The following is a 6,347-nucleotide window of genomic DNA, read 5'->3' as shown; positions in this document are numbered from 1 at the left end:
TGCCACCCCCTTGAACCTTCACAGAATCAGCCTCTCCGTCAGATGGCTCCCCAACCTCTGCTTAAAAATCTCCAAAGATGGAGAACCCACCACCTCCCGAGGAAGCCTGTTCCACTGAGGAACCACTCTGTCAGGAACTCCTTCTGGCTGTTTAGATGGAATTTAGAATCATAGAATCATAGAGTTGGAAGGGACCTCCTGAGTCATCTAATCCAAGGGTAGTCAACCTGCCTGCACTCATGGGAATTGTAGTCCATGAACATCTGGAGGACAACAGGTTGACTAACCCTGATCTAATCCAACCCCCTACACTATACAGGACACTCATCCACTGTCCCCTGCCACCCCCTTGAACCTTCACAGAATCAGCCTCTCTGTCAGATGGCTATGCAGCCTCTGCTTAAAAATTTCCAGAGATGGAGAACCCACCACCTCCCGAGGAAGCCTTTTCCACTGAGAAGCCGCTCTGTCAGGAACTTCTTCCACAGTTTTAGATGGAATTTTTAAAAATTAATTTCATTCTATTGGTTCTGTCCCTCCAGGAAAAGAGAGAACAATTCTGCTTCATCCTCTACACAGCAGGCTTTTAAATACTTGAAGATGGTCATCAAATCCTCTCTCAGTCATCTCCTCTCCAGGCTAAACAGACCAAGCTCCCCGAATCTTTCTTCCTACGTCTTGGCCTCCAAACCTTTCACCATCTTTGTTGCCCTCCTCTGGACACGCTCCAGTTTGTCTACATCCCTCTTCAACTGGGATACCCAAAACTGAACACAGGACTCCAAGTGAGGCCGAACCAGAGCAGAGTAAAGAGGTACCATCACCTCCCGTGATCTGGACACGATACTCGGTTTGATACAGCCCAAAATCCCATTTGCCTTTTTAGCCACCGAGTCACACTTCTGACTCATGTTCAGTGGATGGTCTGCTAATTATTATGTAGGACTTTTTATTTAAGAGACTCAAGAGACAAGAGGTTTTGTTCAAGATTCCCCAAGCTTGAACAAAGACTTGGGTTTCCTCATTCAGGCTTGGTGTTAGCTCAGCATTGTCCCATCATTTACAGATGTTAATTAGTTCTGCTTATCAGCACAGCTTCCTTGATTAAATTTCATGTTGATCTCACTCTGCCTGTCTCCTAAAGTTAGGAGTGGCTCACTCATTCGGAATGGATTGATTTGTTACCGTCTCAAACCACTGTCTCTTCTTTGGGAGATCTCTCCACACCTACACGTCTGTTCCTTGTACAAAGAACTACGCTGGAGGTACATTCCACAATAAGATGAGCAGCACCTTGTTTTCAGATGTAGGGACTCTGTCCTCTCATTTCCCAGGGACTCAAAGTGTGACACAAATCAAGCCAACAGCATGAGCACCTTTAAAACCAACAAAGATTTTATTCAGGGCGTGAGTGTTCCAGCGCAAGCACTCTTCATCAAACTAAGAACTCTTGGGGTTCAGGAAACTCAGTGTTTCTTGCTCGTAGAGTCTATTTAGTTTTCATCCAGTCTTAAAGGTGCTACTGGACTCCGAGCGATATCATAAGCAATGCTAGTTCAGCAGTGGAATAGGCTGCCTAAGGAGGTGGTGAGCTCCCCCTCACTGGCAGTCTTCAAGCAAAGGTTGGAGACACACTTTTCTTGGATGCTTTAGGATGCTCTGGGCTGATCCTGCATTGAGCAGGGGGTTGGACTAGATGGCCTGTATGGCCCCTTCCAACTCTATGATTCTATGATTCTATTGGGTGAAGAGGACTTGGGTATTAAATGTGTGGCCATTCTGCACATTGGCACAATGTTGCTAGATGTCCGCGGCATCCCAAATCGCTACAATTAATAGCAGAAATTTGTCATTTTGCACAATAGTCATTGTAGCGCAGAATTCATGTTCCCCCCCCCAGCACTTTTTCAGTTCCCTAAATGGTTCATTACAGGTAAATAAAGTTCACTATTTTTTTCAAATTACATGTCTCCTTGTGCTTATGGGCCTTAGACAGCCCCATGCAAGTGCTGGGACAGCACTACCTTTTCACACCCCTTTTCACCGGCCGCGAGCTGTGAATTGTTACTTAATAGATTGTTTGCGATGTTCTATTGAAACTTAATGTTCCATGTAAAGTTATAACGTTCCATGTAAACCGCCCAGAGCTGTAAAGAATGGTCGGAATAAAAATCCAAATAAACAAACAAACAAATAAATGGTCTCAACAAGGCTCATCCCATTGGGAAATCAATTGATACTTTTAAAAATGGGGGGGGGGGGGAGAAATGAAGCAATGTTTTCTCGTGCAAATGTCATTCTGCAAGGTGCCTCTCCCAAGGAAGGGCGCCTTGTGGCACAAAGCCGAGGCAGAGGTGCTCTTAGGACTTTTTCTGGCTTCCAAGAGCCTGGAAAAACTTACAGCCAGCACACACAGCCACACAAAGGGGGCCTATATGGTCCTGGCCCAAAAATTGCAGACCAAAGGCTCCCAGGGGTGCATGAAATTCAAGAGGATTTAATTAGACTCCTTGAATAGCCTGGAAGAGTGGGGTGGGGTGCCCAGGGAGAGTGGGCGAACCCCCTTCCACAATCAAATGATGTTAATTTGGGATAAATCTGGGAAGACCCCCTTTCGAGCCGCACAGGCACATGGGTGTTTGTTTCCTTATATTTTTTGGCTAAATAAGTTCCCTAGCCAACCAACGGCGAGCAATATTGCTTAAAGGCAGGAGGTGCAAGGGGAGAACAGTAAAATTGGCCTGTAACCCCCCCCCCCACCTTATCCTGTGCAGGGGGAGGGGTTGGGGTTGGAGAGGGGAGCTGCAGTGTAATTTGGCGATAGAGCTTAATAAGCAATGTAATACCCCTGCAGAAATGTAATGTAATACCCCTGCAGAAATGTGATTCTTGCTACTAGCCATGACCCCATTTCACCCACATACCGGTTTCATTTTAAATGTTCTGTCTCCCCTTATGTGTCCCTCCATGGATGCAGGTTGCAAATCCATAACGCAACTCCAGGGCAAAAAACATGCTTCTAAGGGTTATGCTGCAGGAACGGCCCCTGCATAATGCCCTCCTCCTTTTCCCTCCTCAGCAACGCTGTCTCCAGTTAAGATGGTGTCCGGGCCCACCACCACAGGAGAAGCAGAGGGGGAGATGGAGGAACAGCCATCTGCCTCAGCCACAAGCAAATATAGGCAAGCAGGACGGTTTGTAGTGAATACAAAGAGAGAAAGAAAAAACCTATCCCAAGGCTACTAGAAATGTTACCTCAATGGTTGTCCTAAACATAAATGCTCATAATTAATATTTTAGGATTATTCTGCCACTGTCCCTTTCACCCCGCAACCTCATAGTTACAACCCCCTTTAGGTGCCACCCATGGTCTTCTGGAGGTTTTGGTTCTAAGATTGCATTCCTTTATTTCTCTCAACAGTAAAAGAGATGGAAAAAAAACTCAAGGAAAAGGATATTTGGCGGAAAAAGCCCTTGAACATGATGCAAAAGATGGACGGACAGCTAGAAGAGCTGCAGAGGGAGAGGGAGGGGGGAGGAGGTAAAGGGAAGGCAACTTAACAGTTTTTTTATTGTTTGTTGGATTTGTGGGGGGAGAGGGGGTGTTGAGTGTCCCCAAAATTAAAATTAATGTTGTTAAAATAGTTTAATAAATGTGTAATGTTAAGGTTTAAGCAAAAAGTCTCTCATGTGATTCCCACTTGGTATCTTTCCCGCAACTCCCTATCATTTTACTCCACCTGGTGCCCCCCCCCCCCAGGCCTCATCCGACCACCTTGATAGGACATCACAGAATCTTACGACCCTCCCAAAGCCCCAGATAAATGAGGAACAGGAGAAGCAGCATCCAAAACATCAGTCAACTTTATTTTTAAATAAACAAGGGGGGAGTCTGGAGGCACCTAGGATGGGGAGTACGGGCTCCTGGGCTTCACCGGCCTCTTGCCCAGGGCCAATCTCCGCCGGGTTTGTGTCGCTATCCTGTAGGTAGGAGTGGGTGGGGTCTGTGGTGGAGGGAGGGTTAGGTTAACACGTATTTGTGGAGGGTTTGCACTTTCCCTGGCCTTTCTGGCCTCCATAACCACAACCGCCCTTTCCGTCAGGTCCCTGAGACTTTTCATATCGTCCACACTCTCTCTGAGGGACTCGTTGCAGGACATGAATTCCTTCCGGAAAAGCCTTCCCTCCTCCATCTGCATCTGGAGGAAGGCCTCCTCAAAGGCATGTGAGCGCCTCATGTCCTCCTCCAACTGCTCCAGGAGCCTCTGGCCGACATTGGTCAAGGCTGAGACACGCGTCTGTCTCCTGCGTTTTGGTTGCCGTTTCTCCTCCGCCGACATGGCTCCTCTCAGGACCTGCTCCTCTGGGTCCCTCTGATGTGGGTCGGCCGCCCCCTCCTCTCCCCGTTCCCCTTCAGACTGTTCGTCTGCAAAGAAGAAGACAGAGTCCACAATACAGCAGTTCTCTAAGGAGGCCATTCAATCCTCCCTCCTCCCCCGAAATAATCTTAGCAAAATCCCTGCCAAGGACTTTTCCTCCTCCCTGTTAACAGTCAACAAGAGAACGGCGATTCAGACCTGATAGATGAATAGCTAATAGGCTCCCTGATATGCTCAGAGACATCACCCTGCCAACAAAAGTGCGTCTAGTCAAGGCTGTGGTCTTCCCAGTTGCAATGTATGGCTGCGAACGTTGGACCATAAGGAAGGCCGAGCGTCAAAGAATTGAGGCTTTTGAACTCTGGTGCTGGAGGAGACTCTGGCGAGTCCCTTGGACTGCAAGGCGAACAAACCGGTCAGTCCTAGAGATCAGCCCTGACTGCTCTTTAGAAGGCCAGATCCTGAAGATGAAACTCAAATACTTTGGCCACCTCATGAGAAGGAAGGACTCCCTGGAGAAGAGCCTAATGCTGGGAGCGATCGCGGGCAAAAGAAGAAGGGGACGACAGAGAATGAGGCGGCTGGATGGAGTCACTGAAGCAGTCGGTGCAAACTTAAATGGACTCCGGGGAATGGTAGAGGACAGGAAGCCCTGGAGGATCATTGTCCATGGGGTCGCGATGGGTCGGACACGACTTTGCACCTAACAACAACAAAAAGCTCACCTTTTGGGATCTCCCTTGCCACTTGTGACATCATTTTCCTGGGTGCCTGTGGCTGTACTTGATGGGTGCCAGGGATGTAATCTGTGGGGACAATTACAATTTTTTTGAGACGCTGGCCAAACCGGCCCACTTTAGCCTTGCAGGCCCACTCCTGTCCTTGCCCACCCGCTGATCCGGCCAGTTGCCAACTCCAGGCGGGTGGTAAAACGAATTCTCTGGGTAACCACCAGCAGCACCTAGCTAAAGCACAGGGTCACAGCTGGGGATGCCAGGACTGCTAGCTGCCCCTTCCACGCCTGAGGCCTCGCCTCTGTGGTCTCCCACAGCCCCAGCTCTTGCGCACGGTGGGGGAAGAGAGCCTGCAAGAATCCACCCCTCTGGGTCTTCCCTTTGCACTTCCATTAGTGTTTTCGAGGTGGGGGAGCTCTAGATCAGGGGTAGTCAACCTGTGGCCCTCCAGATGTTCATGGACTACAATTCCCATGAACCCCTGCCAGAAAACGCTGGCAGGGGCTCATGGGAATTGTAGTCCATGGACATCTGGAGGACCACAGGTTGCCTACCCCTGCTCTAGGTGGATCAGAGAACCATGGCCCACTTCCAATTTATAAAAGGGGTAGTCAACCTGTGGCCCTCCAGACGTTCATGGACTACAATTCCCACGAGCCCCTGCCAGCAAACGCTGGCAAGGGCTCGTGGGAATTGTAGTCCACGAACCTCTGGAGGACCTCAGGTTGACTCCATGAACAAGGTTTAAAAGGCAGATCTTTCGCACAGCACAGTGTGAAACGCAGTCCTTCTGTCCCTCTGCTAAATAAACCCTATCTGGTGTTCAATACAGAGCAGGCCCCTTTCCTTAAAGAGGTCCCAAAGTCAATCACTGCATTGCTCACATGTCCAAGATGGGTGCTCAGCAACTCTTCTCAGGGCAGGCTCCTTCCCGGGAGATCAGCAGGCGAAGACCTGGAGCCAAAAGCCCCAAAGACAAAAGGCCCTTCCTTCCTTCCTGTGCTCAGGATCAGATATAGTCTCCTGGCCCCTCCCAGAGGAAGCCCCTCACCTGGGAATTCTGGGGAGAAGAAGCCCCTCCCCCCCTCCAGGTACCTCCTTCCTGGCCAGTCCATTAACATGTGAAAGGGAAGGTGAGCAGGGGCTTCGCAGCCCCTCCCGCTCTCTCCCCCAGCCCAGAGGGAAAAACCTGACCATTTGCAATTGTATGTGACAGGCCCAAGATCACCCAGCA

The 6,347-nt window shown here is 49.4% G+C and overlaps 1 long non-coding RNA gene across 1 annotated transcript; it reads right to left on the bottom strand.

Annotated features, from left to right (window-relative positions):
* Positions 1-3,914: 3,914 nt before the first annotated feature.
* LOC143828861 (uncharacterized) lies at positions 3,915-6,110 on the bottom strand. Its single transcript, XR_013227942.1, has 3 exons — positions 5,998-6,110; positions 5,105-5,185; positions 3,915-4,426 (listed from the first exon to the last, which is right to left on the bottom strand). It is a non-coding gene; the product is annotated as an uncharacterized LOC143828861 (long non-coding RNA).
* Between the last annotated feature and the right edge of the window lie 237 nt (positions 6,111-6,347).

This window comes from Paroedura picta, chromosome 2 (genome assembly GCF_049243985.1).
Source record: "Paroedura picta isolate Pp20150507F chromosome 2, Ppicta_v3.0, whole genome shotgun sequence".
NCBI classification, from domain to species: Eukaryota; Metazoa; Chordata; class Lepidosauria; order Squamata; family Gekkonidae; genus Paroedura; species Paroedura picta.
This window is presented reverse-complemented; position numbering and strand designations above follow the sequence as displayed.